At 40.1% G+C, this 14,336-nt stretch overlaps 1 pseudogene; it reads left to right on the top strand.

The window, feature by feature from the left end:
* Window positions 1-675: 675 nt before the first annotated feature.
* On the top strand, window positions 676-13,792 carry LOC131490893 (chitinase-3-like protein 1; annotated as a pseudogene).
* The last annotated feature ends 544 nt before the right edge of the window (window positions 13,793-14,336 follow it).

The following is a 14,336-nucleotide window of genomic DNA, read 5'->3' as shown; positions in this document are numbered from 1 at the left end:
ACCCTTTTACCTTCAGTCACGGTTGCAGCAACCAGCTCTGAATAAGTTTCAATCACCTTCATGGAGTCGTAGTACCTCGCTTCACGCCTGTGTGTGCCAGGCACTTCGGGCTTCCCACCTGGGGCTTCTCAGACATAGGCTTCCACCAGAGCACAGACAACTTGCACATGCAGAGGAATTAATATCATCCCTGGGGGGTCAGGGGATCATGGTCTTGCCACTTTCCCTCTCTGGATGGTCTAGAAACACATTTCATAAGACTTCTAAGACAGTCCTAAGGGACTGGGACTGGGACTGGGGCTAGTTGCCCCTAGCAATGGTCTACTTAATAATATATTTTTGTATTCGTCTTTCCCCTTTCCCCTGTTTCATTCTTCCATCTTTTATTCATGCTTCCTGGATTCCACTACCAAAATAAATTACTCTCACATGAACTACTTCCAGGTAAACTTAGCCTTAGATAGTAGGCATTGCTCCATTGTGCTCTGGCCTCGAATATTGTTGTGGGGATGTTTGGGGTCCGTGGGTACCTCCTACCGCTTCATCAACCCATACAGTTTAAGTTATTTGATACATTTTTCTTTGTGGTGCCTGAAGAATTCAACAATTTAACCAAGATATGTCTCAGTTATGATGGTTCTTTGTAAGTTTTTCTTGGAAGACAGCTGAAGAGTGATGATTAACTTCACCGATGCCCTGAAGGCTGGCCTCCTGGAGAAGAAGTTGGCCTTATGCCTCTGGACACCAACTATAGCCTATGGCCTAGGGTTTAATCCTGGCAGACAGCTGACATGTGAATCAGGACTTCAGCCAGTTTCCACCCAGTAATAGTGCTGTAATCACAAGGGTTAAGATCACACCAGGGAAAGCCAAGTGTTGTCCCAATCGTTGGATACTGAGACAGTGGGTGGAGCTGAAAGCCAAGGTTCTGCTCTTAGAGCCTATGTTCTAATCTCACCTGGAGGAGTTTGGTTCTTCAGTAATTAAGAAGGTAAAAAACCCCAACATCTAAGGCCCAGGATCTCTCTCTCTCTCTCAGACCTAGATTTATAGTCTGTTAGATTGTTGTGGGCTACCTGAGAATAAGACGGTCATGAGAGGATTATTCATTGGAGATATCGTATTGGAGATAGAATGCCTTTAAGGAAGTAATTAAAGTTAAATGAGGTTACAAGGATGGAGCTGTGATCCAAGGGAACTGTGCCCTAGACACTAGATCTGCCTCTGCCTCTGTCTCTATCTCTCTCTTTCCTGTGACAATACAGCCAGAAGGTGACTGTCTGTAAGCCAGGAAGAGAGCTCTCACAAGGAACTGAATCCTGACACAACTTTGATCTTAGACTTTCCAACCTCCAGAACTATGAGAAAATAAATTTCTGTTGTTTAAGTCATCCAATCTATGGTATTTTGTTATGGCAGCCCGAGCAAACTAAGACAATGTCCAAACCTAATCTGATGGCTATTTCATGTTTCTTATTGCCCACAGAGGATGAGAGTGAGAGAATGCAGATACGTCAACACAAAGACAAATTGCTTAAGCCTAGTGTTCACTCCAACTGGTATGCTAACTGGATTGCTCTCCCAATGCTATAAATATCCTAAATAGAGCCATTCCCAGCAACAGTCCATCTGTTCTCAGCCATCTGTTAGGAACCTAGGAGTCTGAGGACAGGAAGTTTTCTGGTGCTGAACAACTGTGATTTGGGGACCCAATCCAGATATCCCTTCCCACAGCTATTTCTTTCTGTTCCCCCAAACCTGTCTTAGCAACTGTGAAATCAGGACTGCTGCACTAAGGGACAGGTGGAGAATAGCCTGGGTCTCTGCTATCTTTACCTGGCTGTTGATGGTTTACCCAATTGCAGCTTGGCCTATGACCTTTCCCTTGCTCAGGGTCCAATACTCTGCCATGTGGGCACTGAGAAGCCATTCTTACCCTGGTGCTGGTGCAAATGAAGGGCTCCAACTATTGCATGACCACGGAAATGGGAAAGTGTTGGTGCAAGATTCCCACCTAGGTGATGGTCCCAGGTATGAGAAAAATGCCATTGATATTTATGGAGGTAGAAAAAAAAATCCCTTGCTAGGTAGGAAGGAAACCTCTGAAATCATAGGATGTGGGGTGGTGATGCATTCCCACTCTCTTGCATTAGATCCTCCTAGGAGAATTATCAATCAGGTTGCCCCAAGTTCTTAAATGCAACTCTCACAGATGGTGGACTCTTTCTGTTACTCTTCATGCTACTGAATCTATTTTTTTTCCAAGTTTTTAATTTAAATTCCAGTTAGTTAACATAGAGTGTAATATTAGTTTCAGGTGTAGAATTTAGTGATTCAACACTTACATGTAACACCCTGTGCTTATCACAAGTGCACTCCTTAAGCCCCATCACCTATTTAAACCCCCCCTTCCCCACCCACACACACACATACACACACATTCCCCCTGGTAACCATCAGCTTGTTCTCTATAGTTAAGAGTCTGATTCTTGGTTTTTCTCCTCCCCCTCCATGTTCATTTGTTTTCTTTCTTAAATTCCACATATGAGTGAAATCATATGGTATTTGTCTTTCTCTCATTGAATCTATAGTCCAGAAGTAGGTGCAACTGGGAGGAGCCAGGAGCCATTCTGGTATCTCCTAATGTCACTATCCTTTTAAAATATTTTATTGAGTTATCCCACCCAGTTATCCCACCCAGTATCTGCCAATGTAAGCCCCTGTCAGTGAAGGACTGTAGGTACTAGGCCTAGTAGGCCATGCAGGAGATTTCTTTCCCTCTGGGATGTTACTGGCTCCGTGGTCAATAGAGCTGACTTGGGACCAATGTTGTAGTCATTATTCAGTTATAGTTTGGCCTTTGTAGTGCATCTCCCAATGATGGCCTTGTTCAGCTCCACAGAATGCTTATGTTTATCAGTAAGGAGAACAATCAATGACTGGTTGACCCTGGCTATCCATGACACTTTCTGGCTGGTATACTGTACCCATGAGGGGATCTTCCTCCTTATGAATGAGCATCTTCCTTAGCCGATCTCAACAAAATGGCACCCACACCCTGCAGAAAGTTCACCCAACCATTTAGCTTTCCACTATTCCCTTCTGGGACTCTGTGTCCATTATTTGTTCTGGATACAAAGAAGTCACCTTTCTATGGGGTAGGCGTCATAGCCCTCCTCAACATCACTTGTAGTCTCATCTTTGAAATTCCAAGAACTATCTAAATCATAGAGATATGGAGATGCATAAAAAATAGTACCTGCCTCCAAGGAGCTTACCTACTAGTAGGAGATGTAGACTATAAACAAGTGACACAAAACACAATGATGTATATAATGAAAATATGCATAGGGTTACAAAAAAATCTATTTCCCAAGCACACAGTGAGTGAGATTTGAGTCCGTTTTGTGTAAGAAACTCCATATGAAACAACCACACAATGAAGTTGTTGCAAAAGATAATACAGTCTTAGGCTGCATTAGTAGAAATAAAATTCATCAAGAAGAAAGATAAATACTGGACTAAGAGTCAGCAACTCAGCCTCAGTTCAGGCTACACATCTGACTGTTTAATTTCATCAAATTCTCATTCTCCATTTCCTCATCTGTATATAGGAACAATAAAGTCTAGCTTGCCTCCCTCTCGGAGGAATAGTAAGAATCAAATGGGTTAGAAGAGGCTCTAACAGTCAGCAAATCTCCTGTCTATGACCATCAAAGTCTTTTACTAGGTGACCTTAGATATCTTCCAGCCTATACTTGAACATCTCCAGAGCAGGAAATTCACCACTTCTGAAACACTTTTGTTTCCTCCCTGCCAGATTCAAATGGTAGCCCTTTTCAAGTAGGACCATTTCTAAAATTAAAAAAAATTAATTTATATACTCCCCTCTACAAACACACAGAGTATAGTAGTGGAGGATTAGTAGTTTTCTTCCTCTGCCAGCTGAGGAAATACAGCAAAAAGCAAGTAGAATTTTCTCACAACTTGGTATTTTATTTAAAATCTATATTAGAAAACTAACAAATTCATATTTGAAACATGTCATTAATCCGTACACAAAGTCTAGTGTGCCAACTCCACCAGCAACCATAACTGCTCCTTGTCTATCCAAGGATTTCAGATCCTCAGTTTGGGAAGAATAATAATGGCTAAAATGTATTAAATACCTAAGATGTGCTAAGTAGAGTGCAAGGTGAGTTACATAGGTGATCTCATTTAATCCTCACAATGACTCTGTAAGAACTATTATTATCCAGAGGTTATGAGTGAGGAAACCGAGGCCAACAGGTGGAATAACTTGTCTAATGTACACACCTAGGAAGAAGGAGAACCAGGGTTGGAAACCCAATCTATGATTCTAGAGTCCACTTTGGTACTCTGTTCTGTTCCATGGGGAACCACTATGCCAGGCAGGTGTGGCTGTACCATTGTGCCAGTGGTGTCCCTCTTTGTATGTGAATAAATTGGCACTCGTACTTAGACTGACCGCATGGGCCAGTCTCTCATTGCTTTTTTATGTGGTAGCTCTTTAGCTATGCATGTTAGAAATGAAAAAAATAAAACTGCCATTGTTCTCAGATGATATGACTCACTACATAGGAAACAAAACAAAAGCATAGAAAATTATGTAAACTAATAAGCATGCCTCATAATGTTGCTGGACTCAAATGTGTATATAAAAATTAATTGCATTTATATACACAAGCAATAAACAGAAAATGCCGTTTAAATAATACCATTTATAATAGAGACAGAATATATATAGTACCTTGGAATACACCTTTTTCAAATGATGTGAAAAACCACTATGGAGAAAACTGTATTACTTTTTAACAGACATTTTAAAAGATGTAAACATTTAAAAATATTTATTTATTTATTTATTTTGAGAGAGTGTGTGTGCATGAGCAGGGAAGGGGCAGAGAGGGAGGGGAAGAGAGAATCCCAAGCAGGCTCCGCACTGTCAGCACATAGCCTGATGTGGGGGTCGATCCTCGAACTGTGAGATCATGACCTGAGCTAAAATCAAGAGTTAAATGCTTAACCCACTGAGCCACCCAGGCACCCCAAAAGGTGTAAATAGTTTGAGAGACAACCCATATTCATGGATAGAAAGACAGTACCACAAAGATCTCAATTTTCCCCAGTGTCATCCCATGTAATTCTAATCAAAATTCCAATGATGTTTCTCGTGAAAGTTGACAAGTGAATTATAAAATTGAAATGGGAACATAAAGCGCCATGATGACTAAGACATTCCTGATGATATAAGAGCAGAGTGTGTAAAAGGAGGTGGGGGTGGTAGGGTGAGATGTGACTAGATAACATTACATGTGACAGGTTTGAGTTATGATAGAAGTGGTATTTCAGATAAATGTAAGAAAGATGGGTTATACATAAACGATGCTGGTACAACTAGTTACCCATACAGAACAAAATAAAATTAGTCCAAACACTATGCACAAAAACAAATTTGATGAATTAAGGACTTACCTTTAAGGGCAACATTTAAAAGTTTAGAAGAAAATAAAAAAGAATATTTATATTCTCAGGGTGGGGAGGGATTTTTTGTTTTCTTTTTTTTAAATTTTTTTTTTTCAACATTTTTTAATTTATTTTTGGGACAGAGAGAGACAGAGCGTGAACGGGGGAGGGGCAGAGAGAGAGGGAGACACAGAATCGGAAACAGGCTCCAGGCTCCGAGCCATCAGCCCAGAGCCTGACGCGGGGCTCGAACTCACGGACCGCGAGATCGTGACCTGGCTGAAGTCGGACGCTTAACCGACTGCGCCACCCAGGCGCCCCTTTTGTTTTCTAATAAGGTACACGTACACACAAAAGTAAGCCATAAAGGAAAAGTTGTATATATTTGACTACATTACAATTAAGAACTTTTTAAAATCATAAGACATCATGAAGAAAGTGAAAAGACAAGACCCTGATGGGAGAAGAAATAATTACAATTCTAAATATATAAAGCACTCCTATAAAGAATTAATAAATTAGTGGGCAACCCAACAGAAAAGTGGGCAAAAGAGGAGCTCCTGGGTGGCTCAGTTGGTTAAGGATCCGACTTCAGCTCAGGTCATTATCTCGAAGTTCACGAGTTCAAGCCCCGTATCAGGCTCTGTGCTGACAGCTCAGAGCCTGGAGCCTGCTTCAGATTCTGTGTCTCCCTCTCTCTCTGCCCCTCCCCTGCTCACACCCTGTCTCTCTCTTTTAAAAATAAATAAACATTGGGGAGACTGGGTGGCTCAGTCGGTTGAGCGACTGACTTCGGTTCAGATCATGATCTCACGGTTTGTGAGTTTGAGCCCAGCATCAGGCTCTGTGCTGACAGCTCAGAGCCTGGAGCCTGCTTAAGATTCTGTGTCTCCCTCTCTCTCTGTCCCTCCCCCACTTTCACTCTGTCTCCTTCTGTCTCTCTCAAATTAATTTTAAAAATTAAAAAAAAAAAAAGAAAAATGGGCAAAAGACATGAGCGGACATTTCACAGAAAAGGAACACAAGTGGATAATAAATGTTTAAAATGTTTAAAAATGCTCAACCCTATTAGTCACTTGAGAGATAAAAACAAAAACTATCTACCACGACACAAATTTTAAAATCTGATGATACCAAGTTTTGGCAAAGACGTGGAGTAATGGGAATTCTCCTACATTGCTGTTGGTAGTGCAAACTGATACAAATACTTCAGAAAAGATGTCTAGCTAAATAGCAAGTTTTAAGATGCATGTTCTGTTTCACGCGGCCATCTTATTTAATATAAACACTGGAGGGGCGCCTGGATGGCTCAGTCGGTTGGGCGGCCGACTTCGGCTCAGGTCATGATCTCGCAGTCCATGAGTTCGAGCCCCGTGTCAGGCTCTGTGCTGACAGCTCAGAGCCTGGAGCCTGTTTCAGATTCTATGTCTCCCTCTCTCTGACCCTCCCCTGTTCATGCTCTGTCTCTCCCTATCTCAAAAATAAATAAAACATTAAAAAAAAATTTAATATAAACATTGGAGAAATCTGCAAATATTCACCAAGAGACATGTTAAGAGATGCCTGTAACAAGATAGAGAGGGAAAAGCTGGAAACAACCCACATGTTGCTCTATACAGAAAGGATAAGTGAATCGAGGCATATTCATTTAATAGAACACCATAATAGAATACCATACAGCTACAAAAATAAGAAAAACAGCTGCTACTTGTAACAATGTGGATGTATTTCAAAAACTTAATGCTAAGCTAAAAAAGCAAGAAATAGAAGAATACACTTGGCATTATTTCACTTAAACAGAGTCAAAACTAATGAACATATTAAAACTAATGAGGATATTACTAATATGATAAAAATTATAAAACTATTGAATATATTATTTAGGGATATAGGTATATTTGGTGAAATTATAAATAAAGCAAGGAAATGGTTACCACAAAATTCAGGAGAGTCGCTCGCTTCAGGGGAATGACAAACACTGAGTACAGTGTTATATAAGGACATACAGAGTAACACTCAAAGATAATATTATCACTTTTAAGCTGGGCAGTGGAACAAGGGTCTTCATTTTAATATTTTTCTTTAAATGCACATCTAAACTCGTGTGTATGGTACAATTTGAGAGTCTAAAAATAATGCTTATTGAAAAACATTAAATAACATGGAAGGATACACAATGCAGCCCTTTCAAACCTTTATTATTCTCTAAATCTTATAATTCTTGCCAACACTCAAGTGCTCAGATGGGATGCAAGCATGATAAGGACTCACCTGGAGCTCCTAAGGAGATATTAAGAAGGGGTGTTTTATCTGCAGGTCACGAATGTAGGATAAGAGGCACCCAATTCAGTAGAAAATATCTCACTAAATCTGAACAGCAGCAGATCTGATAGTGCCAAACAAGATAACCCCGAAACTACTGGCTTTGCTATTTTTGCAAATCCTTAACTTAACCTTGATTTGACACAATTCTGGCTCTTTATCCCAACCATATTCTCCTGGGTGCCTTGGGGGAATGCCTTTCCCAGTTCAACTTGGACCACCAACTAGCCTACTTAATATAAGGAGGCAGTGCAGTGGAAATACTAGGAGATTTCCATTCTGGAGGCAACTACCTTGGCACTGAATGTTGGATCTGGTGCTTACGATTTGTTGGATCAATTTTCTCATCTACAAAATTGGGGTGACAGTAATAGTCATTTTTATGGGCTAAATGAAATAATGAAGTAGAACCTTCTGATGAACAGTCATTATTTTTCAGTCACTCAGTATTCACTGTCCCCACTCTTTTACAATTCCATTTTGTGATCATTCCTGATGGAAATTTAAATCCAAGTGCCCTGTTTTTTCCCTAATCAAGGGCCAGATACAAGCTCAAAGCTACACAGACTATTTCTCCCGGGACTTTGGGTCGTGTGTGGAATGATGCATAGATAAAAAATAAAATTAGGGTTTATTCTAAGGCCTCCTCCCACTCCACTCCCCCAAGAAAGGCTTGATTTCTGTCTTCTCTGAGGCAGCCCTACATTCTTATCTTTGATTCTGTGAGCTTCTTCATATTTTTCCAATATGCCAATCTGTGCTTATTACAGTTGGTTTTAGTCACTTGCAAAAATAAGTTCCTAGTGATATAAACATGCAGAACAATCTCTGGCACATAGTGTTTGTTGATATTATTCTTTTCACAACCAACACCCCCACGGCAGCATTTCTACTAGACCTTCTCTGGTCCTGCGAGTAGAAACTAAGCGCTCAGGACCAAATTATCGTTGGGTGAATACGTACAATTTTGTTTCTAAATGTGATAGAGAAGCCAGTCTGCATTCACAGTAAGTGGGCTAAGGTGCTGATATCCCATGATGGGCACCCATATGCCCACCAACTACATTCCGGGTATTGTACAAGACAGTAGCATATACATGGTACAGACAATATGTACTAGAGTACCTAAGATATTTCAGAGGAAGACAAGATCACTGAGCTTCAAAGAGAGGGTCTGAGCTAGGCTTTGAAGAATTGGAAGAGTGGGCAGGCAGTGAGAAGAAGGAGAAGACATTGTGGCAAAGAGTGGAGAGACAGTATAAGCAAAGGCACACAAGACATGTTTGGGGACAACAAATAGACCATTTTGGCTAAAATGGAAAGTTATGACCATCCTGTCATAAATGGTAGTGGATAATATTTAGAAACGTTGATTGGAATTAATTCCAAACATAAAATTCTAAACATAGTCAAATTGTTAATATTTCTATTAAAAGAGATTCCTTTCAATATCATCACCGTCATCTCTACCCATCGGCAACACAAAATATTTTTTTTAACATCTTCTGGATGTAATTTGGAACTATGGAACACTAATGAGTTCTTATTGACCTTCAGAGGGGACATTTTGGAAACCATACCTTCTTAGATAAAATTATCATATAGTCATGACAAAGTCATTCCTAAGAACAGGTGTGGGTAAAATGTTCAGAAAGTAGCACCTAAAGATGGAAAATTTGTACTGATTGTACAAATTATACATGAAAAATTCCATGAGGAAAAAAGGTTTTAAAACAGTTAATAACTTCTAAGGGTTTTTATTATTTACTTTCCAATAAAGACATGCTTTGATGCCAGGCACTAAATGTCCACAACACAAAAACATAATCAGAATGTTTAACCAGATGCTTATCAGCCCTGGGAACTGCCATAAAAGCTATTAAGCTAGTGGTTTCCATTGTGATGGTCTCCACCACTTTATTAGGGGTCATAGCATTGCTTTGTTGTTACTGAGCAGAGAAAGTGGTGGTTGTGGGGGAGCATAGGTTGCAGGTCTAAGGTGTAGTGTCTGTAGGAGCAGAGATCTGTTGATTTACTGATTAGCTATATACACATCTGAGTTCATTGCTCTCCACTTGGAATCCCTCGTGATAACCTGGGACTCAGATGGTATAAAAAGCAAATCCAGGCTCTCTCTGCCAGACCGGTACCAATGACAGCCATGGCAAAGCTTATTCTCCTCACAGGTGAGTCTCCAGTCAGAGACAGAGCCTTACTCTTACCTGATTTCCTCTTCTCTCTGGATCCGATAGCCTTCGCATTACGCCCCTAGGCTCTTCCATTCTTCTTTCATCATTTTAAATTTCCAAGAGAATCCTGACATACACAAATCATATTCTCTTAATTTCAGTTGACTCTAGTAACATTTCTACCCTCATTGATACCATGGGCATGCTCCTAAAAGAAAGGCTTGTTTTCTTCCAATGCTTTGTCTGACTTTCTCATCCCTTATCGATGGTTTCTTATTCTCCATTCATCTTCCTGCACCGCCTCATTTTAATTGCTATTATTTTTATTTACATGCTTGCGTCCTTGGTCTAACTTTTCCAGGTATCAAAGTTAGTAGGAACGGGGATAGAATTATGCAAGTTATCTATGTTCTGCTGTTTTGAGGGTTACTTCTCTTTTCTCCCCTACTATCCTACTGAGTTGCTAATGTATCATAAAAATGTCAGCTAGAAATTCAGTCATTTAAAGGGGTTAAGTCAGTAAATTGCTTAGAGCCAAGCTATAGCCGTAGTTTATTAGTTGTTCTAGAGCTGTGATTTACAAACTTTTTATAGTTTCAGAACCTTTTCTAAATGAAAACTGTAGTTCAATGATGCCCGAAGTGCTCTGGTGGAATCAGGGAGAGGCATCTGGAGTCTTGCCTCACAGTTCATGGTTCTTCTCTTCTACCGTAAGGGCTCCTAAAAGGTGGTTCTAAAAAAAAAAAAATCCAAGCCCCAGGAGATATTGAATTCACTGCTTTAGAGGATGCCTTGTCTGTGGAAGGCTGTACTCCCCAGTTCAGGGAGGTGAAGCATGGATGGTACTCATTGAGTACAGTACATTCTGGGTAATTTCAGTAAGTACATCTTCCATAGATAATAGACTTTGAACTCTGCATTCAGTGACATTTATTACTGACATGGAAGGTGGAAGAAGAGAGCACCGTGGCCATTTTTGACTAAGAGGAGGGAAGTGTCAATCTATTGGTGCCTTCACTGAAAAGCCTACTCTTCGGCATAATCCACAAGTGTCACTGGGCTATAACAATCTATGGCACATAAGACGGCACCCAAGGCCTCAGAATTAGACTCTACAGGATATAGACAATTGGTACAGAGCACATGTGTTTTCTTTCACTCTAGGTCTGGCCCTTCTGCTGAGTGCTCAGCTAGGTAAGTCATGAACTCTGTCTTTTACCTTTTCCTAAACCACAAATCTTTATAAATTACTCATAATGCAATTGTCAATTAATGTATTTTTTTAAGTAAATCAAGAGATAGGCCACATGAGGGAAAGGGAACTACTGTCTACTTCACAGACAGATGGGTTTGACATTGAGAAAATCTGTTGTTTTGGATTGGCTGTCACCGCTATTCTCTTTAGATGACCACCGGGCATTATAAATTGGTATTCACCGGGCTTCACAGGACTACCGGACTTATTTTCATAAGTGGTTCTTAGGCTTAAGATCCCCAAATGAATCTGTTGAAGTGGAAAATAACCAACTCCAAGTCAGTCACTAGTTTCCAAACTAGAATCTTTGAACTCATCTGCAAGGGTATTTACATTCAGCACCACCACACAGAGATCAGGCATTGAGGCAAAGGGAGGGAAACAGAGGCAGGGCCAAAATTCACAGCGCATTTCAGTGACACCTACATCAGGTCATTGTTTTCATTTCTTACTACTTTCAGGTTCTGCTTACCAGCTGACATGCTACTTCACTAACTGGGCCCAGTACCAGCCAGGCCTGGGCGCTTCAAGCCTGATGACATTGACCCCTGCCTCTGTACTCACCTGATCTATGCCTTTGCTGGGATGCGGAACAACGAGATCACCACCACTGAATGGGATGATGTGACTTTCTATCAAGCTTTCAACGGCCTGAAAAACAAGTAAGAGAGAGGGAGATATCTAATTTGGTTATCTCCTAGGTCAGTTCTTCCCAAACATAAATGTGGAAACAACTCATGTGGGATCTTCTTAAAATGAGTTCAGAGACAGCAAGACTGAGGTGGAGACCAAGATTCTGCATTTCAAACAAGCTCCCGGATGATGCTGATACTTCTGGTCCAGGAACTATACTTTAAGTAGCAGACATATAGATAACATAACACATTGCCTTCTCTAGAAGGTATTCAAAATATATCAGGTCTGTGTCTTTGATTCCCTGTCAATATCTTTTTTTTTTTTTATGACCCAAGAAACTGCAAGCCATCTTAGCTACTCACATCAGAGAGCAGGAGGTGGAAGATACTGAAGATCAGACATCACTGAACTGAAAAAAATCAGAAGTGTCTGCTGTAGTTTAAAAGTTCTATTTGTGTAAAAATGAAACAAAACAAAGAAACGATAACCCTAGTATCTTCTAATTTCTGATTTGCTCAATTTAGCTATTTCTAGGAGAAATAAGGCTATAGGCCATTGCTATAATCAGTAGTGGTATTGTCTTGAATGTAGCTACTAGAATTTAAGTTATGATAAACAGGAAATAAACTCCTTTAGAGTGGTATTTCTTGAGGTGTGATCCATGGACTGTGAATCAAAATCACACGGGGCACCTGATAAATATGCCAAACCCTCTCCCAATCCAAACGAATCAGAATCTCTGAGAAAGAGGCTAGAAACCCAGAATTTTAATGTTTTCCCGTTCTGACACTTGCACTCCATTCTTGTATGAACTGTTTGAGAACTGCTATTCCAGAAAGTGTACATAACTTTAAGCAATTGATTTATATTCATTATCTTGGAGGCTGAGAAAGCAATTAAGCTCAAGCAATATGTCATCTGATGGAATAGAATATGGTTCAATTATGCTTTTAAGTTTTATATATATTATTGCTATTCAATTTCTAATTTTACAAAATCCAGTCCCATAATTTGGACTTCCCTAAAGAATTATGAGTGCATTTATTATTTTTTTAATGTTTATTTATTTTTGAGAGCGAGAGCAAAAGCAGGGGAGGGGCAGAGAGAGAGAGAGAGAGAGAGAATCCCAAGCAGGCTCCATCCACACTGTCAGCGTGGAGCCCAATGTGGGGCTTGAACCCATGAACCGTGAGATCATAACCTGAGCCAAAGTCAGATGTTCAACTGACTGAGACATCCTGACATCCCTTGAGTACATTTATGATAACAACACAATTTTTTTTGTCGTTGAAATATAATTAACGTAATTATATCGGTTTCATGTGTGCAATACAATGATTCAACAATTCTATACATTACTCAGTGCTCATCATGATACAGTGTACTCTTGGTCTCCTTCACCTATTTCACCCATCTTCCCCACCAGCCCCCCACATCCCCTCTGGCAACCACCATTTTATTCTCTATAGTTATGAGTCTGGTTTTTTACTTGTCTCTTTTTTCTATGTTTATTTGTTTTGTTGATTAAATTCCACATGTTTGAAATCATATGGCATTTGTCTTTCTCTGACTGACTTATTTCACTTAGTATTATACTAAGTATTGAATAACAACACAATTTTTATAAAGAAAGTCTTCAGTAGTGAAGGAAAATTATCCTACAGAATATCTTATCAAGGCAACATCAAAGTATATGACCAGACCCAATAGTAAAGCGATGTAATTTTAAATAGAAGGATTCATGGATCTTGAAGTTTCTCTTTTCTATCCTTTGCTTTATAGGAACAGCCAGCTGAAAACTCTCCTGGCCATTGGAGGCTGGAACTTTGGAACTGCCCTGTTAAGTCCTCTGTGGGAGAGCCTAGTGTTCATTTGCTATCGAAAACAAGCTGTGTTTCTTTAGACTTCACAATCTAAGACAGGGTATGAAGGATCCACATTAAACAAACAGGCTACTGGAATAAATTACTCTACCAGAATAGCAATATTAAGGTAGAACACAATTTATTTCATATGTTTACATTTAGATGGATATTCTGAGATTCCATTCACAGGGGTTTAGTTACGGAGATTTCAAAACAACCTCTTCTTAGAGTATTTCAAAAACACAACCCCTGCAAAGGGTGTTATAGTGCTTCTATTTACCTCCTGGGGGAAGAGAAGAGAAAGCCAGGCAAGTAAACAAGACTTTCTGAAGGTATATGAACTTGGGGGGCTATCTGGAGAGAGAACACAGTGAGCTGGGTAACCATGTGTTCAAAGCAACAAGCGCAACCTAGGAGAAAGCTCAGAGCCGGGTGGATCACAAAATAAATGGAGTGCTGAGATTCCACAGCTGGCGGAATACTGATTACAAAGAACAGGAGAAAGCCAGAAGCATACGTACATCTGGGGTGTGGGTCTCCGTGAAGGGCTCTGAGGCAGAAACATAAAAGTCTGATTTTACT

This window comes from Neofelis nebulosa, chromosome 2 (genome assembly GCF_028018385.1).
Source record: "Neofelis nebulosa isolate mNeoNeb1 chromosome 2, mNeoNeb1.pri, whole genome shotgun sequence".
Classification (NCBI taxonomy): domain Eukaryota; kingdom Metazoa; phylum Chordata; class Mammalia; order Carnivora; family Felidae; genus Neofelis; species Neofelis nebulosa.
Note: the sequence above shows the minus strand (reverse complement) of the source record. Positions and strands in the feature narration are given on the sequence as shown.